General features: G+C 45.8%; 1 protein-coding gene across 1 annotated transcript in view; it reads right to left on the bottom strand.

The window, feature by feature from the left end:
* LOC135901186 (uncharacterized) overlaps positions 1-22,111 on the bottom strand; it is a 790,538-nt gene that overhangs the window by 628,278 nt on the left and 140,149 nt on the right. The gene's annotated exons all lie outside the window — the stretch shown is intronic.

Below are 22,111 nucleotides of genomic sequence, written 5' to 3'. Positions count from 1 at the left end.
TCTTTGGGGCACAAATGACCTCCCTATATTACTTTCGTAAATTATGAAAAATCATTTGATGCAGTAGGGATAGCAGCAGTCATGGAGGTATTGCTTAATCAAGGAATACCGGAAGCATATACGAATACCTTGTCAAATATCCGCAAGAGCACCACAGCTGCATTAATTAATCGCAAGGAAAACGGGAAAGTACCCATCGGCAACGCGGTCAGGCAAGGCGATACAATCTTTCGAAAGCTATTCACTTAATATTTAGAAAACGTATTGAAGCTCCTAGATCGGAAAGGACTAGGAGTTAGAATGAACAAAAATTATCTCAAGAACGATCTGTTTGCTTATTACATTGTCCTGTTCCATAATGCCGGAAGCGAACTGCAATGACTTACAGAGGACTTTAACCAAGAATGTGCAAGAGTAGGGTTGAAAATGTGTAATTACGTGGCTGCGAAGTAATTGTGTGAAATCAGTTTGCTTTTATTTGTTTTTCCTTTAGGGATTTCTAGTTGCAGTCCACCGCAGCTGGCTCACATGCATGACCGCGCGAGCATACGCCGTCGGTACGAAGCTAAGTATAGACAGAACACACACACACAGACGCACAAACACCCACACACACTTCTTATATCATTTTAAAGATATGCTTTTGTCAAAAATTATTTTAGGCAACAGCACGCGTGCGCTTTCTTGTGTTCGAGTTAGCATTCCCTATCATGCATAGTTTATTAAACGCCTACCTCGCACTTTCCACCCTTGTATCACTTCCACGGAGGCCAAAATAAATATGAGGGCACACACGAAAACATTCGTTCTTCCCATCAATGATGTTCCGATGGCCCAACGGAAGCCTCACTCGCACATGACCTTGGAACGACATTGCTAAGCCAAGATGCTTTACCGGAAAGTTTTGACGAAGGCAGCCAGACCGGAGCTGGAAAAGTCGCGCATGTACTGGTATCGCAAGCAGCCCCAAAGCCGCTAAACAACGGCAGTTTTGGCGCATCGAAAAGTGTACACAGTAGCGCGGATACCTGAAAAACCACTCCCTCGAGCCTTGTCTTCATCGCTCATGACCCCGTGCCTCTCGCGCCTCGAAGCGAACGTGCCAGAATGTGTGCGCGGAGTGCGGGAAGCAGGGACGCTCAAGCCAAACGAGAATGCGAAGGATGCCGGCCACGTCCGCATCCAGGAAGAGTGCGCGCTTTAGCATGTATGCTTACTTAGTGCGGAGCGCGTCTCTGGCGCTGCAGCAATATGCAGTGGCTCGCGCTACATATTACGGCCTGACGCTTATGGGGAGGAGCACCGACGTCGTTCCGGCCTCTTCGTCACGCGTGCCAATCTTAGGCGCGCGTTATGCACAAGAAGAGCGTACGCTGCGCTAAGTGCGCTCGTCCTTCTGAGGAATGCACGATGAAAGAAGCACGCCGAAGGACGGACGCGGAACATGAATGTCGGTGTTCACTCTGCGACTTTCTCCCGAGAGACTTACTTGCCGTCGGCTTGCCCGATGTTTACTCACGGTGAGAGCGGCTCAACGATTTATTTATCTCTTATTATTTTTTTTTACTGTTTTCTTCGTCGGCGGGTGCTGGAGAACAGTTTTACCTCGTGCTGGCACTTGGCCGTCGGCTAAGTAGTGGTAGGCGCATATTTCGCCGTATTGCTTTAAATCAACAGCTTGAAATTCCGTGTTCTCTTTTACGTTTCGAATGTATACATATCAGTGTCAGCGCATTTCCTGCCACACATTCAGCGTTACCTTCTCTCTTAAGGCAATCTATTTAATCGCCTCTTGCAGAGAGAAGGCGTTCACTGGGGCAACAAGGTGAACTATCGCAGGAATGATTAATTGCAGTGCGCACGAAATAAATTTATTTATGTGAAGGTGGGGCAGAATTCAAAATGCCGTTTGCGTTCTAATACAGATTAATCTTAATTATGCGCAATATCCTATAAGCGGGGCGGTGCTGATTTAGGTTGGAGGTTTCGTATTGAGGGATAATACTCATCCTTGCGTGTTTCATGGAAATAGAAGCCAGTTGCGGGCAACTTGCGTCAACATCAACGCGTCACGTTATTGCAGCCTACGAAAGCTTGAAACAGATGTGGAACTGTGGGTAGCAATTACGCAAAATTGCACTCAGACTAAGCTGATTTTGCAACGATTTGGAATGTGCTGCTCTCGGCCTGCACTCAGTGCTAATGGATTCAATGAATTTCGGGAGGGAGAACAACGTGACAGATAGAAAACGTGTTCTGAGCGAATAAATGACACTTTCAAGCAAGTGCAGAGTGTAAAGTATGGGCGACTAACATGAAAACATAATAAAAGATGTCATTTTATTCCCTATTGCTCAGATTCATACATTTTATTCAAGGAATCTTTTTATAGATTTTCTTTGTGTCCTTGTCATGCTCGTACCATCTCGCACTTTGAGTTTTTTTATTCATGCAACCAAGGCCTGAGGTGATCTGCCTGAGGAAACTGCGCCGCACTCGAACACCTTTACCTTCTACACAGGCAACTGATGGAGTTTTCTTTCAATTTCTAAAGCCCACCTGTCATGCTAAATTCAACCAAGGCGCATTCAAACTATAAATAAATAAGTAAATAAGTGTCTTTGCGTGTCGACTTTGCATCCAGGCTTGCTTCGCTTCGGATAAATGCGTTATCGAGCAGATTTCCTTTTCTCCTCGCAGATTCTTCTTTCGTCATCTTTTCCCTCTCCTGATGTCGATTATTTCTCTTCTCGTCGACCCTCCGCGGGTGAAATGCACGGGCGCCTAGTCATACGAGGTGCAACGGACACGGAGTCCCTCATGAACGACGTTCCTTTTTCAACGACCAGCCCAGCCGGGTTGCCCCTCTTTCTTACTTAATGGCGGCTGAATCGTATAAACGGCACGGGCCCCCAGCGTGGCGTGACTTGAGCGGTTTAAGCATCACGTTGAGTTCGGTCGCAGCAATAACTAAAATAAGCTAAAGAAAGCAAAACATCGGCGCCTGCCTCAATGGCGGCGCTTGTTTGTGTATATATATATATATATATATATATATATATATATATATATATATATATATATATATATATATATATATATATATATATATATATATATATATATATATATATATATATATATATATATATATATACTTCCTTCTGGAAGAACTTCCTTCCAGAAGAAGGCGTGGAAGTATACAAAGAAGAATAAAAGCGGGCCTGTAGCCTTAGCAGATGGCGACCGGCGTTGGCGACGTGTCACGCTAACGTGGACGCGTTATGGATGACCCCAATGTCTCAGTCTTGCTGTTATTCTTCATGTTGCTTTTCTTTGCTTTATTTTTCTGCTGGTGACATGAGCTGTCAGTCGACACAGTGCCCTAGGCAACGTGCCATTACCTGGAGCATTTCACGACTAGAAGCAAAACTGTCGTACTAGGCAAGCAGTTTCAGATATATTTTCGTTTGCACGTAAAGAGAATTCTTCCGTGCCAACAAAGGGCAAGCGGTCCAAATGGAGAATGACGATAATATCCACGGCATACTTGTACGTTATTTAAATCTTGTCTAAGTGAAACGTGTGCTTCAAAAAGAGCAAGAAAATGCCAGCAACTCAAAGAAACCGCTTCTGTATACAGAGCTGTAAATTCTGGCGTCGTGGGCTAATAATATTGCGTGTTCCATTCCTCTATTAAACATAATATATACATAATATAAGCGTTCACATAACACATACGCGTCACAGCACCTGTGGCGTGTGTCTGCGTTTCTTTGTAATTGTTCCTCCGCGCTGCAACATGAAGCTTAATATGTAAAGAAGTGACTGTTCACTGGCCTGCCCTTGCGTACAAAACACAAGACAATTTGTGTTTTTCTATGCATAAATATTAACAACATGATTAAAATTAAGCGTATTTTTTTGTTAAATTGCAAAAATTTTATACTTCTTCTAAACAATTGCACAAAACTTTATAAAAAGTCAAATTTAAAAAAAAAAGAATAGCTTCGGGGCTTTTACGTGCCAAAACCACGTTCTAATTTTGAGGCAGCAGGTCGTAGCGGGGGTTCCTGGATTCACTTTGACCGGCTAGGGTACTTTACCCTGTACCAACTGCATGGTACGCAGGCGTTTTTACATTGCGACCCCATCGGAATGCGGCAGACGCGAGCAGGGTAGAACCCGTGACTTCAAAGCCAGCCTCGCAACGATACAGTCATAGGGCTACCGGTGCGGTTATGTCAACATGTCGACACGTAGCCTTGGTGAGAGAGATATATTTTGTAGAAAGCCAGAGGAACCAGCGTGTGCTATCTTTGTCTAGTGCTGCTATATACTCCACAATATAACGTTCACGAGTGAAGAAATTTAAGCAGGCATAACGACGGAAAGAGGCTCATACATTTAGGCATATGCAAGGCTGTGGTGGTGGTACTAGAGCCAAGAGTTCCATCCAGTGTCAAGTAGTCGTTGTCATCATCATCACCAGCTGATCTGTGTCAACCGCAGAACTAATTCCTCCCCAGTGTCCTACAATGTCCCCTCTCTCGCGCTATGCATCTAGCACCATTCCCCGCCTGTAACTTTCCTTTGTTGACTGAGACCATCTGATTATCTGCAGTATTCGACTGCCCTTCCCTTCACCTCATTAGTAAATCTATGAGAGTACCGGTTACCTGCCCTATTTCACGCACGGCCCGTCCAACTCAATGTTTTCGTTTCATACTCAGCTGTAATATCAGCTACGCCCGTTTACAGTCTGATCCACACCGTTGTCTTCCTCTCTCCTAACGTTACGCTTATCGTTTCTGTTTTCTTTTGCTTTCTTTTTTTTTGCACGGGGGGGGGGGTTCTATCTATCACACAGTGCCTGGTCCCTAACTTCTCTAGCGGTTTCGATAACCTGCACTTTTCTGTCCCATTGTAATGTATAACAGCCCATATAACACTGCTGCACAACTTATGTCAGGTCATAGACGGAAAAAGTCGCCAACTGTGCGAACTGTGCCTGGTGCAACGGAAGAAGTATGCGCCTTTCCTGCGCGTTTGAGGAACGTCAGGAAAATAACTGTGCTAACGTATCACGCTCATGAGAGTGTTGACGTTTCTGGCTGCCCGTACGACAAGTAACCTCCGCATAGTGTTTGATCTATTCGACGTTGAGGCGAGAGAGAGAGAGAGAGAGAGAGAGGGCTCTTTATTAGAAAAACAGAGAATTTTGCCGGCGCGTATATATCCGCCGGCATGCTACTCTGTATAGGGATGGGGAATGGGATTAAAAGATTACAGAAAAGAGTGGGAGAAAAAAAGGATAAAAGTAAATGTGAAATGTACGAGTGGACCTGATACTAATATTTACAGGTGACATGGCGGGTAAATTTAGGTTTTTGTATAGGAAGTGTGCAATTTTTAAAGCTTTCCTGCACGCGAATTCTGCACGTTCGTCAAAGCTGTTGTTTATTTTTCGATTGAGCAAGGCAGGCATAAGAATGTGCTTCGTTGCATTTCTGCAGGCGCCTGTTATGTTAATCCAATTGAGATACAAAAATAAAACGTGGTTTCGAATCATAGCAAACTGCATGGAGCTTGAATTTAATTGAATAAGAACTGAAAGGAGAAAAAATCAACGCTTTACACTCTGTGAAGAAGGATGACCAGCGAAGCTTTGTATGTCGGCCCCTTAACGGCGAACTGCACCTCCGTTGTAGGTCGCCCCGGCATTGCACTATCTTCGGGATTTTTTTCTACACGCGGACGCGAAAGTGCGGAAAGTGGCCCTTAACATGTTCGTTGTAAAAGCAGGTCACTCAATGCGATCACGTTCGTGATAGCCCATAGATGGGGCAGACTGCGAGGTCTTTCACAAGCAGTTCCAGCTACAAAGATGGCCGCTGTCTGCTTTTCGTACACCTTCCATCGCCTCTTGCTTTCTTGGGGAAACGAGATGTCCACGATAAAATGAGATGGCTTTCCCGAGTTCCCGCGGTGGACCACTCTGATCGACAGAACACGCCGTGTCGCTTGAAAAATGCATCAGCTTCGATAACTGCGCCACCTGCGCTCCACGGAAAAAAAAAGTCCCAGCTGTGCCTGCTTATCGTTTTTCCGCGCCGCACACTCCTCGCGCAACAGCTGGCGGTCATTCAGTGTAGACGACGCCCATCCCAAGCTACGGTCATCGACAAATGCTGCGCTCGCCCGCACTGCAACACGTCGAATCAGCAGCCACGGGGTTTGTACCACCGTGGTTTGTACAACTGCGATCGGTAGTTTACGGCCGCGCAACATCTAGCGAAGCCTTCAATCGGTCATTTTCTGTAGTGCCCGCAGCCGTATCTCGAGAAATCTGCGCAAGGCCCCGAGTCGTTCTGCAGCGCTATCGGTCTTTTGTTTTCCTGCTCCGAAATTGAACAGCGACATTTCTCACCCCCCAGTGGGAGTGGGGGAGGAAAAAGCACTTGTGAGGCAATCGGGGAAAGCAACAGCTCGACGGCAGCAGAATTGCCGTCGCTCGTTTTCTCAGTCGCCAGCTGACAAGTGTAGAAGTGGTCTTGTTGTCCGTTTGTTGAAAGCAAAAGTCTGAGTAAAGCTCGAAAAGGCAACGGTTTCTTTCCTCCTGAAATGTCCGAGAATGTTAGTCTACCTTTATTGGATTGAGATGATTCGAGGCTATTTTATTACAACGATTGGAAATCTTGATTGCACGGATGGCAACAGTGTAAAATAATTTACAACTTATAAATTGAATAAAGGTGTAAATAGCTGTATAACTTCGACCCCTGCAACCAAAAAGGGTGTACCGGTATGAGTTATATGCCGATTTCCACTTTTACTGACTTTCTAGGGTTTAAATTATTTTACAATTAAAAGAGAAAAAGAATATTAGTTAAAATAACAATATATACCACAGATTACAAGGCAACGAGGTTAACTTGAAGAGATTATGGGTAATGGGAAGTAGGGAAGGGTAATGGGATATGAAAGACGGAAAGAATAGTGGAGAGATAAAGCAATGGCAGGAAAAATAGGTGGGGATCATCCATGCGAACTACAGTCTCTCTAGTAGGCCACTCGAATGCAAGAACTTCAAGAGTGTCTAGACTGACTTGTGGTATGACGACTGTATAGACCAGTCATCCAGGGCTGCCTCCACCGAAAGCGACCGGTCGTCACGATGGGCAAGCATGGTCGCGAGTGACTGTGCGTGTGCGCTGTATCGAGGATAACGTCAAAGAACGAGCTTAACAATTACCTAGCTGCCGTAGTGTTCACAAACATCAATATCTACTCTTTGGATGCGGAAAGAAACGGGTTTGGCGAAATCCACGCAGACTCACAGTCGACAAAGCGCTGTTGTCTCGGGTCGGGATAGTCCAGTTGAAGGGTGAATTCGAAGACAGGGGTGCAGTTGATGCGGAGTTGTGTGCTGGAAGCTAGGTGTGTGCCACAAACGATTGTGTGGCATCATTTGCACGCACTCGAAGTTTCGCTGCTGCATCTATTCTTGACAGCGGAATGGGTTGCGAGACGCCGTCTTCATGGGCAGATCAAGGAACTTCATCGGCAGCTTCGTTTCTCATTACGCCACAGGGACTAAACAAAACTCATAATGTCGCTTGTAGCCAGTTCATAAAACTACCGTACGTCCACTGAGGTAATTGAGAAAGACACTCACGGTACGCCTCGGTCTGCCAGGGCAGGACCGAGATCTTGTCAGTCGCGAGTAATCTCTGAGTGATACCCAGTAGTCACAACGTTACCAGCGCAGATAATCTGCTTTCATGGTTGACCACAATCAATGAGTACAATAAACCATAATTATTCAGAGTTATCCATGAGCGCAACAAATGAATTGCTCGAGAGACCAACCATGCCAAAGGGTTGCAAGTTCCAAGCTCGAGATGTAGGCGTGAATAGGCTAGAGAAGGCGACAAAGGGTGCTAGCAAATATGCGGCTTCATTGGTAAAATCGACGCAATACAAATATACGTTATTAATTGATTAACCGCTCGATAAAAGTGCGTAGTGCTTCCTCGCCACGAAAGAGTATAACAAGTCCCAATAGTGGGAGAAAGTTGCTTCAAATGCTTCCCAGCGAACGAATAGATCGACTTTTCCTTCTTATATGTCAGCTCAGGAGCTGCCATAAGATAATTGCAATACCGACGTTCTCGCTTTCCATGTTGGGCTGGTGTACTTCACCTCGCCATCGCGAGCCACCCGCTATCAACTCCTACAAAGTTCAACCGTCCCTGCCGCGCCACAGCAACGGAACCAACTAAAAAGCACTTGGAACACTGTTCTTTAGCAAATACGCTGGTAAATTAGGACTACCACAAATGAGCCTATTGAACCCAATAACAGAATTGCCGATACAATCCGGCAAGAAGGGTGTTCTTCTTAAAATAATGGTCAGGAGTTTTATCCTAACCAAACAAAGAGTGACTCCAAGGACGACATAGCGAAATTACTCGTGCTTAATGAATGAGATAAAGAAACGATGAATAAATGGAAATTAAAGTAGATGAAAAAAACAACTGTTCAGATCATTGACGGCTTTGAAGGTTCAAATCTTTTACGGCTTCCGTGTAACGATTCCGTCATATTACGTCAGTGCAACGGTTATGTGAATTAAGTGTTACAAAAATATTGGACCTAATAATACATGGAATTTCATTACATAACGACGCTTCTTATTTCACACATGCGGCGCACTATCTTTTATGGAGTAGTGAAATATATCTCGCTATCCTTCGAAGCGTTACCTGCAATGTATAAAACAAACTGTATGTGCTTGCTCAATTTTTCCTGCCACAAGAGTTTATATATTTCAGTTGATAACCTCAACTAATTTTCTTAGCCGTAATTGGCGTTACGACCTTTCGTAGACTTCCCGTGCCCTCCATGGCATAGCTTTTGCTCTTGCATCTGCTTGTCCGCGCCGTGATACATGAACTTAAAACAACGTATATTAAGGATGAAGGCCATTACACTTGACTGAACGAAGACGTCAGCACCCACAAAAGAGAAATTGCTTATATTGACTACTATTTACATGACCGATCGGCCATGTCGTTTTTTTCTGCACGAGCATCCAATCTACAAAAGAAAGTTCACATAAATGTACAACTACTTTCCTTTTGCATTTCGCAGTCTAATTTGTCTTTTCATGAAACTTCCCGCTCCTAACATTTAAAAAAAATATGGGGTTTTACATGCCAAAACCACCTTCTGCGCTCCTAATATTTAGACCCCTCACGAACAGTAACTACGCCGATTATGACGTCGCTGTCAGCCGAACCGCCGACGTTTCCTTCCCGTCAGGCACCATCGACCAGCTCAATAGCGAGCCACCACTGCGTCCGTCTGCCGCACAAATCTCCACAGGTCCTCCCAAAAAAAGAAGAAAAAAAACGGTGACGAGCGCAACAGAGAAATGTGTTTCCCTGCGCGCGCCACAGTGGCAGTGTCATTACGGCTACTGCTACCCGAGGCGGTGCGTGCACAATGCCGCGAGCACGCTCCAATCAGAGAAGAGGAATGACAAATCGGGTTCTCTGCCGAGTGCAAGGCCCCCGGCCGTCGTCGGCGTCGTCCGTAAATCTGTGCGTACGTACGCATAGGACGAATAAAAAAAGAAGAGGAGCAAAAGGTGAACAGTCGAAAGCGAAAGGCGAGGAATGCGAGGCTGTTTTTCTCTCTTCGCTCCAGTGGCGCGCCTCATTCTGGCTCGAACAGGAGGCGAAATCGAAACGCGACTTCGGAGCCATTTCGCCCTTTCATACCGGTACAACCCCCCTCGCCTCCCCGGTCGTCGATGTTGCGCCCTGCCCCCTGCTTATTTCGCGTTTTAGCTTCGCCCCGAAATAGAAGAAAAGAGGCGGATGGCAAGGAATCGGCAGTTGCCCGTGGGAGGCGAAATGAAAGGAAAGACAACGATCCCGACTTTCCTTTCCGAGCAGAGTCCTTCCCTGCGTCCCGGCAGCGTCGCCGAAACGAACCCCGCGGCAAGCAAGTCGACGTTCGCGCGCCCGAAGGCGTCAACAGCTGCGTTTAGACGCCGGGCGCGTGTGCCCATTCGTGCGCAGGCAAGCATTGGCACGTTTGTGCACGCCCTTCACTATAATATGAAGGACAAGGTTCCCGGACTCTGGTGAAAGAAATTGAGAATACAAGATATAGGACGGTAATGGGGAGAGAGGGCTAACCGAAGCAAACATCAAATGAGATGAAACAGGCGGGAAGGACAATCAGGGCGAGCGAGAGATTTGAGCCTGTTGACGTGGGCGAATATTGGATGCAGCGAAATGGCGCACGAAAAAATAGAAATGCCTGCGAGCGGACCAAGAGCGCCTAGAGTGCGCTAACTCAGCGCCGAAGTGAGCAGAGCATGTTGCTTGTCGGGAGAGCCCGCGCCGGGCGGCATTTCTTGTCGCCGAGTTTCCGGTGCCGAAGGGAACAGGTCGCGAGCAATTTGGTGGCGGCAAAGATTGGTGCGCGCTAACTCCCTCTTGCTCACGGTGGCCTGCGCGCTTTTCCGTGTCCGAGCGCTCGCGGGCCTGCGTACAGTAGCGTCTAGACGCATCGCGTTGTCGACGTTCAGCGAAAGGTTGCTTTCGTGATCATGGATGAGGCGCTGCTTTTTCGTTTTCTTCTGTACCTCTATCTTCATTTCCATTTTTTATGTGTGTTTGTTCTCTTGCTGTGTCTCACACCACTGCTTCAGACAGGCATCTTAAGGAAGAGAGCCGTAGCCGTGTTATGCATTAGGTGTCATTAGTACACCCCCCCATATCATCTATATCTGTACATCTGTGTTTTGCGATTTTACCCGGTGCGAAAGTGAACCGAGCGTTGTAGCTGGTGCAAGACGGTGCCGAGATTTGCCTATCACTGTGAGTTACGAATATGAATTGTTTTATTGCTGCTTTTCTTTGTATTTTTTGGTTTTCTTATAAGGTTCTGGTTACTCACGCATAGTGAAGATAGGCGATTGGAACGGCCACATTCTTTCCAGTTATAGCAGGCAAATTTGCCTTCTCTAATAGAAGGAACGAAGTTCTTGCGGGTACCCTTGATCATTTATTTTTACTGCCTGACATATAGAATGCACAACACAAACAGTTGAGCTTTATTATATCGCGACCTCCAGGCACACGCTTCTTTAGAACTACTTCTTAGCCGTCCGGCGACACTTTGCACTCAGAGAAGCCAACTTAGGAATACATAGATCGATAAGAAAAAAAAGTAATATACTAGCGGCCGCCCATTCTCCGCTCGCTCGCTTCTTCCCCCAATCACGTCTCCACACTCTCTTATATATCCTTGCGAATAGGGGCGGTACACTTACTTTAGCTCTCCTCTCTGAAGTTCCACCAATCGGGTCTTGTACATGACACGGCTTTTCAAAGTAGGTGGGACCATCAACAATCCGCACTGTGACCGCCCTCTTTTCAAAGGCTGCCGGTGGAACACAAAGCCCAACATCACCTAAACGAACGCCACGTGGCACATCTTGGGTGAGGGTAACACAGATCTAAGTGCCGCTGACCCGGTGCAATGGCACGCCCCTCGAATGCATAAATCACCCCACTAGCCACTAACCCAGGCCAAGCTGCAGAATCGTATTTGCGCGCGACGTTGCCGCCAGGTCTCCTGTTACATACGTATGCTCGACGGCGTAAACTGCGTATCTCCCACTGCTTTCCATCTCGTTACACACGCTTGCCCGTATATCGTCCATATATCTTAGGCACAGCAATAGAAATTCGCCATCACTAGCGGTCCCTGTCTCGAAGAGCCGCGCTGTTCTAAGAACAGAAACGACCGCCAGCTGCGAAAGAATAAACAACCTGCGCGAGTGTTGTGCATGTGGTCTTCGGGTTCTAACGTGGTAGAGTACGATGCATGCAAGGCTGCTTATGTCAGCGAACTTAACTCATGTGCGAGCTTGATAATTGTAGAAGGCCACCAGACACATCAGACATGACAGCAGAAGTAAGGCAGACAAGATAGAGAGAGATAGAAAGGAAGTTTAATAAGAACTGGAGACGTTAACCAAGCTACAGGCACGGAGCATGCTACTCCATCTTTAATACGGGATAAGGAACAAAACAAATTCAAGGAAAAACAGCAGGAAGATAAAACACACACATGTACAAGTACAGGGGTACGTGAGGTGCCCTAGTGCGCGAACCCACGATTGTTTAGTGCGTCAGTGAGGCCTCTATCCTGTATTTAGGAAGGCTAAAGAAGCAACCACCTCAATCATCAGCTTATTTTTGTGTCCACTACTGCAAGAAGGGTACTCCCAGCGATCTCCAATCTCCCCTGTATTGAGCTAGCTGATTTCAACTTGAGCCAGCAAATTTTCAAATTTCATCACCCAACCTAATTATCTGCCATCCTCGACAGCGCGAGCCCTCGCTTGGCACCTATTCTGCAACTCTAATGGCCCACCGGTTATCTCATCTGCAGATTACATGGCCTGCACAGCTTCATTTTTTCTCCTATTGTCGACTAGAATATCGCCTAATCCTATCTGCTGTCGGCTATCCCCGCCTGACCCTGTTCTTGGTAGGTAGTTTCCTACTTTTCATGCGGAGAACTAAGGTAGCTGTGGAATCATTGCAGATATTTCCCAAGATATTTTTGTATCCTAGCATCACGCATCAAAGTGCCATAGTAAAGCGAAAATCAGAAGCAGCCCAGAGACAAGTTCCAAGAGCGTTTAACCTCTGACGGCGGGTGCCCTGACCTATTTAAAGTGTTCTTTATTATGAGTATAAATTTAAATTATCGGCCTCCCTTTCTTTGGTGGTCTAAGCGGCCATGCCGTGCTGTATATACCGAAAGATGGAATCCATTATGCAGCGGCACAGCTAACACATTCAACGCTCATTGATCCATCAACCTAGTCATGGAGATGGCGGGTACAATTTGCGTAAAAAGTGCTCGAGCACCAAACAGTGAATCTCAGAAGGTGTCATTCACTTGGATTACAACTCAGGAACGTACATCCATCCATACGTGGGAGCACGCGCTCTTGCCATCTCACGTGCTTGTTCACTGACGAAAAAGCCGTCGTAGTTTCTCCCTTTCCCGCATGCAGTGTGCTTCATGGTGTACATAAATTCGGGAACAAGGGATCTTAGTTTGCATATTGAAAATGTCTTTAACATGCAAATTCCGATGCCCAAAAGATGCTTCCTCTGGGGACTAGTTTAGTACTATCGAACTACGGCAGTGATCCCTGCTTTCTTTAATTACCTGGGGGATCTCCACCACGATCTTTAGAGCTCAAGATTCTCGTCTTGTAATCTCCGCTCCACACAAAGCGATGGCGTCCTAGAGTTCTTGAGCAAGGAATAATAATGATTTCAGGCGGAGCGTAGATAACGGTAATGTTTATGCAAATGGTTGGCGAAGCAGCCCAATTTGCAATATTGATCGAGTTTCTCGCTCTCGCAAGAAAAGTTCAAAGGTAGGTGCTGTGGAAAAGTTCAAATATTTTTCCCCAGCTATGGGAGATTCGTCACTTTCTCTAGACTATGCACTTCGGGACCGAGCAACATTTCTAATTCTCAGCAGTGTAACATAAAATCGCCTGCCGAACGCATCTTTTTTTTTCTTGTTGCTACTGCTGCTGTCTTCATGGCGTGTCACAGAGTTATGACAAGTTTTGGATGGTTGGTAATAATATGGCTTAGATGAACGTAATAATTTACAGTTTCAATGAGCTTCCTACAATCTCGCACCCTTCTTCATTCACCAATGTATGGCACATTATTTTTCTACGTAATATTCGTGAATTCTGCATTTAGACATAACCAGAGCTGGTCTGCAATAATTGCAAGTCATCACGAGCAATGCTAAAAACGAGCTGCAGACCACAACTTGTCGGAAGCTACATGCCTTTACTTCTAACACTTCCCTCTTTCTAATACAGCTCCTTAAAGGGACACTAAAGTGACAAATCATTTCTTCTGCATCAGTAAATTACCTTTCTACAACACCAAAAACACCACTCTTACAACAATATGACGTTTGGTAAGCCAGAAAAAGCGCAAGAACGAAATACGGGTGGCGACGCCTACTAAAGTTTCCGCACCTGGTGGCTGTGACGTCTCGGATTTTGGTGGCATCTTCTAGGGCCTACTAATTATATATATCGGTAAAGATTCACTACATTGTGTTCTAAGGGAACCAAATATTAAACATGGCAAGCTTCGGGAACCTTCACTCAGCCAACACGGCCCAAATGCGAAAACATACTTTGGAATCCCTGATGTCACGCTGACGTACCGGCGCTGGGCTTTCAGCGCGAAATTCAAATACTGATACTTGGGTCTCCATTTTCTGATCTAATAATCAAATAATTTTTTTGAAATGACTGCCCGCAGGGTTCTCAAACATTGCTTCATTAGTCTAAACTCATTTATTGTTTCGTTTTTGTGTCCCTTTAAGCGTGCTTTTATAGAAACATATAAAGAAATGAGATGGGAAAGCCAGAAAGTTGGGCGGAGGAGAAGCTTCTAGTGAAAGGACAACGGAGGGGAAAAGAAAGATTGAAAGAACGGAGAAAAAAAGCAAACACGCGAAAAAGAAATACAGTCAGTAAAGAATGATGAGGGTCTCTTTACTAGGAAACATTTTCCTTGTGAATAAATGTGGTAGTTATAGGGGACACCATTTATGAGAAAGCAGTATTGAGAAGACTGAAAAATAAAAATGGTTGGAAAAGGATATGCTCGGTATACCCAAGTCATGAAGGGCAGCTTACCAATACTTATGAACGGAAATGTGTATAACAGGTGCTTTCTCTCATTATTAACCCACCTGGCCAGCAGGCCTATTAGTGTTATTAACCTGGGTGGCCAGCATTTCTTGCTATGCAAAACAACTGTCGCATACGCCCTTACCCTTGTTACCACACTTTGTCTGTTTGAAAGAGGTAAACCTCACTGGACCTCACTACACTTTACACAGAAAAATCATTCTGCACTTGAAAACATATATTCTCTCATAGAACAACAATATTAATTACTTGTTTGATATTTCTTCATCGAGATATATTTATTGCACTGTGCTTTACTGTCACAAACGTAACAAGTGTTCCTATTATACGTGATGGGAAAGTATCTGTAGGCCCGCTAGCTAGCAAGAATAATAACTATTGTAAATTGCGATATTTAAAGAAAAATTAGGTGTGTGGCTCTGTTTTCCCGATTTCTAAATATAATCGACATTGCATAACAGACAGTAGGTAATTTTTTTTTACCACTAGATCTGCGAAATCCGGCGCATTCATTCAAGATCTTATTTGAAGAAGCTGGGCCTTGAGAAATTGAAAACAAGAACTTTCAACATGAGCACACCTAAAATTTACCGCTGCTAACATTTTTTTATAGAAGAAATTCCAGTGATTTTCAAATCTTCGCTTGTCTCAACCTCTGCTAGTCAGGTAAAAAACTTTCTTTGTCCCGTTTATATCCTTCCGCTTCTAGCGTGGCTTCGTAGCTGAGAAAAAACAGTGTCCACCCAGACTGCACGTCAGCCTCATGACCTCTTATATCTTTCTCCTCTTCAGCAATCCCTACCGGAAACAGTGAGTGTCTCAATCTACGCCGACGACATCTGCATCTGGTCACCAGCGGTCACTCGTCTGCAGGTTCGCGCAAGGCTGCAGAAAGCAGCAACACAGGCATCTTACTATCTTCAGACACAAGGCCTTACCATCTCAACAGAAAAATGTGCGCTAGTCGCTTTTACAAGAAAACCAATGTCTCGTTATCCAGTATGCATTAATGGCCAGCCTATCTCCTACAAGAGAAATCATCGGTTTTTGGGTGTCATTGTGGACCGGGACCTCTCTTGGAGCCCTCATGTTGCCCAATTGAAGAAGAAGCTCACATCTATTGTTCATGTATTCAAGTTTATCGCCGGGAAAACATGGGGATCGTCTGTGGCCTCCATGCTACAGTTATATCGCGCACTTTTTATCGGATTGCTACGTTATAGTTCTCCCGCACTTGCTAAAACATGCAAGTCAAATCTTCGAGAACTACAGAGCGTACAAGCGCAGGCACTACGTGTTTGCCTAGGACTTCCACGGAGCGCCTCAACAGCAGGAACCATTATAATGGCTAGAGACCATCCGATCACAACTTACATTAGCATCGACACGCTTAGGGCCCATGTTCGTCATGTTTCACGCATGCAATCAAGCTCTCTTGCCTGCCTGCCAGAACGACGACCACAGGCGTCTTTCTCCAACGAGGTCAGCGTCCATCGTGCCTGTCTACCATCGGGATTCACACCCTCAGCACGTTCAACCTCAGCTTTGTGGTGTTTAGAACAACCTCAAGTGCGTCTCACGGTTCCAGGGATAAGAAAGAAGACCGACCTGCCTACCTTGGCCCTGAAGCAAGCAGCTCTGGATTGTTTGAACACTTTCTACTTTGACCGAGTTCACATATATACGGATGGCTCTTCCACTCAGGCCAGCTCCACCGGCGCAGTGGTTATACCATCACGATCAATTAGCGTCCAATACAAGATTTCTCACATGACAACATCGACCGGATCGGAGCTTGTTGCCCTCCGAGGTGCCGTTGATTACATTAACAACCAACCCGCCAATCGGTGGGCAATATTCTGCGATTCGAAGGCGGCCTTGCAATGTCTTCTATCATCTCTTCGTCGCGGGTCGTGTGAACAACTAGTGTCGGAGATACGAGAAATGCACCATCGTATGATAGCGAAAGGACACAACGTCGTGTTTCAGTGGCTGCCTGGCCATTGCGGTATCTCCGGCAACGACCTCGCAGACGAGGCTGCTAGGAAAGCACACGAAGGAGCAACCCTTGTGTCTGTACCTTTATCGCGGACCGACGCAGCCCAACACCTAAGCAAGGTAGCACACCGTATGACATTAGAGAAGTGGCACACACCTGAATTCACCCAAGAACGATTGCATTCCCTCGACCCCTCTATGCAACTGCGGCTGTTACCAGGACTTCTGCGAAATGAGGAAACAATGCTGTGCCGCTTACGCTTGGGCGTCGCATTCACCAATGCATATACATTTTTGATTGGAATGACTGATAGCGCCGACTGTAATGCCTGTGGTGCGGAGGAAACTATAGAACATCTCCTGTGCTACTGCCCATCTTTTCAAAACCAAAGACATGACCTCTGCACAGCTCTGAATCAGCTAGATAGAACACCGTTCACCTTGAAGAAGATCTTGGGACCATGGCCTCACATATCGCAGCTACAAAAGGCCACAAAAGCTCTGCTGCGATATTTGAAGGCTACTGGACTGAGTCAGCGTCTGTGATCCGGACTGAGTGACCGAACGATATCCCCAGTGGACTTTCTCTTCTTCCTTTAATCTTTCCGTCCCCTTTTCCCTTTCCCCAGTGTAGGGTAGCCAACCGGGCTCAGTCCTGGTTAACCTCCCTACCTTTCCTTTATCATTTGCTCTCTCTCTCTCTCTCTCCTCTTCAGCTGTCGGTGCTATTTGCAAACCGAATTGATTTTTATTCTTTTCGAGTGGTGTGCGTGTGGCACAGAAAAATTCGGAGGAAATTGAGAAAGGGTAATATTTGCTTTGATCCCTCATTGAATTGCCACGTTAAGGTGCGTAACAGTTGCAAAGCGTCATGGAAAACCGGATTGCTCTTAGGCAGAATATATTTCACGGCTGCCTTTTCATCATAAAAAATCGACGTCTGCCAGGTCATACCCACAAAGTTGAGGCTACCAGACCAACATTCCCGAGTACTCGAGAGCAGGCCTTTTACTCTTGCGGAAGATGGCGTTTTGTAGACCTAACGCGGACACTCGTTAAAGAAAGTGTGTGGTGTGTGCGAGGGGGGGGGGGAGCGAGGGTGAAGGGGTTGTGTGGACGTGCTGCCCCATGAAGATAACGCGCCGGGGATGGAGGTCGGCGACCGCAACATGTTTGCGCGAGCGCCAATGAATCGCGAAATGGGTAGCCGCAGTCATTTCTCAGCTCGCTGGTGCGTGATAGAAGGAAAAATGAATAGACAGATAAAACTGCTGACGAGTTGCCTCTCAGCTGGAGGGGCTTCATGCGCTGTTTCGTGCGCTGTCTGACACACAACGGTCTAATGGTTAGCCCTAGGGCGCTGCTATTTCAGCTATCCGAGGCCACAATATTTCGCTGACTAATCGTTCACTCCAAGCTCACGTCGACTCAACAAGTTTCCGCCGAGAAGGGAGCAACCAAGTCTGATGTCTGAAGGCGCAAGAAAGGACGAGAGAGTGTGAGCTTTACTTTCCCGAGACATCGATGGAGACGGATAAGGAACTATGCAGAAATAAGGAAGCAAGGCAATAATGGGAGGTTAACTAAATGTTGTAATGATTAATCACCCTCCGCATTGTTCGGACTGGGCAAAGCTGTGAACTACATGCGGCATAACTAAAACATCCAAAGTGCGTGACCCTTCGCGTTGAGCCGCTGACTCCTTCATGCTCTAATTGTTTTCAAACATTTCAAACTTTGCAATTTTTTTTCTTTGACACCATGATTTGATTTAGTAACCTGTATTTCACCTGGAAGAAATTAGGTGCATGTGCCGACTGCGGTGATGTCCGGGCAACAAAAATACTTTCCTCATGGAAGAAACAAAATAACATCTTGTGAGCCCGTGTTTTTCTGTTCTAACGGATCATAAGTGTAATCACGACGGAATCAAGCAGGCTGGGCAGCCATGAACGATGAAGCGACACGGCGATTTTAGCACTGAGAGGCAACTACTTACCTTGTAGTGATGTAAGGCTGGTTTCATTTTGCTTTGTGTCTCAGATAGACGAACACGAAAACGATCACCCCTGCCACCACTAGTACTGCTACTATTACAACAAGGACAACAACGTGCATTAGCTTGCAGCGGTCACGGGACGACGTGCAATTTGCTACTCTGGGAACTGCGCCTTGTATAGGTGTTTGGGCGAGAACTTCTTCAAAAAAAATTTCAGCAATAGAAGATGAAAAGAAGTAAAAACTAACAGACATTTATCACATACACTGTCAAGGCGGCCGAACCAATATTAGCGATACCTCAAGTGATACACGGTGCGTACATTGCTAGAACCAGCGTTCGTTTATCCGTTTACTTTAATGTCTGTGACTACAGATAAGAGAGACGCTACGGTGCTCCCTGAATGTGATAAGAAATACTGGCGAAGCCTGCGAATTCGTTGGACCGCTTGCGTTATGTTAACTTTCTGCTCCTAAATCCACAGAGGATTGGCGACCCGTTGGTTGCTCTTTTCGACTTCACTATACAGCTTTGTGTTCTCGAGTGGTCTTTAAATCGAGCATTAAGTTCGTAGATCAAGTTTCGCTGCTTTCAGCTTTCCTTGAAGCTGTATGTTCCAGCTGTGGAGATGTACTGGTTGCTTCTGAAATTTCGCTCTTCAGGCCGCCAAACCACGCCGTTGATTACGGCGCTACGCAACCAAGTTCTATCAGATAATGCACGCACAGAGGTCTTCGTATGAACTGCGATACACGTCTAACATTGTAAAAATGGGACTGGCCCTACTGAAAAAATAGTGATATCTGAGGTTGTTGTCAAGCATTTGCACCTTTAGGAGTTCAAGGCCAAAATAAATGAAAAGGTAAATACAGGCAAACGCTCGTCCTGACACGATGTTCACCCTGTCTGTGATCGTGTTTTCGGCAATACATTAATTAATTTTAGGTAAGCAGAAAGCTCTGTCTTCTTTACTTTGTTTCCTTTTGTCTGACTCTTGTGTACGACAACTCGTCATCCAAAAAACGAGGAAAGGAACAACAACAAAAAAAAACTCTTCTTCGCTCATTGGAATACGTACGCCACGCGCAAAATAAAGCACCTGCTTAAAGTACAAAGCGCCTGTCTTGTCGTCCTCTGTTCGTTCATCCTGATTTTCCACAAGAACAGCGTTTAGCCTTAACCAGAAGCAACTAGTCAAGCTATTAACTATTACAAGCAAATAACATAACCAAAATATTTTTTCTTATGTAGGAATGCAAAGTGAGTGAATAAACGTTATTTCGGAGATGAAGCTGTTGATGCCGGAAGGCGGATGGACATACCAATCGTGTTTATTTCTTCATGACTGGTAGTGTCACGGACAGGGTTGAGCGCACTGCGACATGCACGAGGTGCTCCGGACCCAAGTTTTATGCCAAATAAACTGATCGTATTTGCGTGCCTGACTTTGCCAGAATCCCCTGAGAGGCTTAGTTAAGTTAGGAAAAGACTCTGCTTAATGCTTTAACAAAAAAGTGTCAGTGGAACGCGCGTTGTCTGGATGATAAATGATACTTATTTCAGGAAGTGCTGTTCATCGTATGGCAGTGGCTATACTAAGCGGATGCTTTTATCCACCCGGCAAGTCCTAGTTTTCACAGAAGCACATTTACATTTGTGTTCGATGTTAACGGCTTAATGGGCGATACGCCAGTCATGTTATGCGAGAGCGTCGAAGCGTGCTTTTTGGTACACATCGGCACAAAAAACACAGCGTGCAAAACGACGGGAACAAGCAATGACACAGACGGAGTGTTTTGTCTTCCATGTATTTGCTTTGACCCGTTTTTTTCCCGTTATTTTGATTCAGAGATGGCATTCGAAGTCACTTTGTTGTATCAAAGAAACTGTGAAACATCAAAGTAAGTCCTGAAACTCTTTAATGTAGCGCCGTTTTTATAATCACACTGGTTGTGAGACCGCAAACAGGCAGCAATACGTCATGTACGCCAACGCTTCCCGTTCCTGTTCTTGTGTCATTTGCATCTTGCGAGAATTACTGATTTTCTTGCATCCTTTGTCCTATTTTCTATGCGGCGTAATGACCGCTGTACTACGTTAACGTGGCAGTCACAATATCACGTAGCTGTCTTTGTGTGCGTGCGTGCGTGTGCGTGTGCGTGTGCATGTGCATGCGCGCGTGTGCACGCGTGTCTGTGCGTGTGCGTGTCTGTGTCTGTGTCTGTGTCTGTGTCTGTGCGTGTGCGTGTGTGTGCGTGTGCGTGTGCGTGTGTGTGTGTGTGTGTGTGTGTGCGTGTGTGTGTGTGTGTGTGCGCGCGCGCGAGCCTGTCTGTCTGTCAGTCATCATCACGCTGTTGGGCCAAGGCCAAGTCCTCAGATGGATCACAGCACTTCGTTGCCCTTGGGCTATTCCTGGGCTATTGGGCTATACCGTGCCTAAGTAGTCCCAATTCAAAGCAGCATAAAAAAGTGAATCTTCAAGGACTACATGGCCATGTGAACCATCACTTCAGACTCACAGAACAGCGCACAGTGACGCAAAAATAAATTTCGAACTATAAGAACACGCAGTGGACTAAATAAATGAAAATAAATATGCACTATAGTTCTACATAAATAAAGGGGTTCTGTGGATAAACTGTATTAATTTTGCTCGTACACCTCTTTTGCGTAAAGCATTTTTGCTCATCTTCGACTCTAACACTGCTAAAAACATTACGTCACTGCAGCCGGTACCATGTAGTACAGCTGGCTGCGATAGCTCCGCGCGCAAGTCTCGAAGATTTTCCTGGCGTTCGCCGTTTAGCATTTCATCTGTTATTATTTGGTTTTCTTTGTAGTTATGAAGGGCTGTCGTCAGTATTTATCACTGACTGTCACGGTTATCTCCAAATATTACCGTCCATGGTATAATCCATAGGGAGCCAAGTTAGAAGGTAAAATATTGTCCTGGCTCAGCGCCAGCGAGATGCCCACCACCGCAGCGCTTGCCACGCCCTTACGGTATCCGTTAGAACGGTGCGGGAATCAGCATGGTAGAACGCAAAACTTCACCGCGATCTTTTCATGCACTCACTTCTCCATGATCGGTGATTAGCGCATATAATTTATCTGCCCTTTTCATGCTGCCTTATATGGGTGAATGGGACGTTTGCCTATTTGAGTGATCATGGCCTGCATCGACTCCGTTCTCGCCAATACACTGGAGTAGCTGGCAAGCCGTCATCTATGTTGAGGTGAAGTGAGCATCTCTATCCCTCTCTTTCTCGTCCATACGCTAATTCATTATTTGCAGAACGTTGTGTGCCGTGGCG

Source organism: Dermacentor albipictus, chromosome 4 (genome assembly GCF_038994185.2).
Source record: "Dermacentor albipictus isolate Rhodes 1998 colony chromosome 4, USDA_Dalb.pri_finalv2, whole genome shotgun sequence".
In the NCBI taxonomy this organism is placed as follows: Eukaryota; Metazoa; Arthropoda; class Arachnida; order Ixodida; family Ixodidae; genus Dermacentor; species Dermacentor albipictus.
The sequence above is the reverse complement of the archived record's forward strand: the minus strand, read 5'-3'. Positions and strand labels throughout refer to the sequence as shown.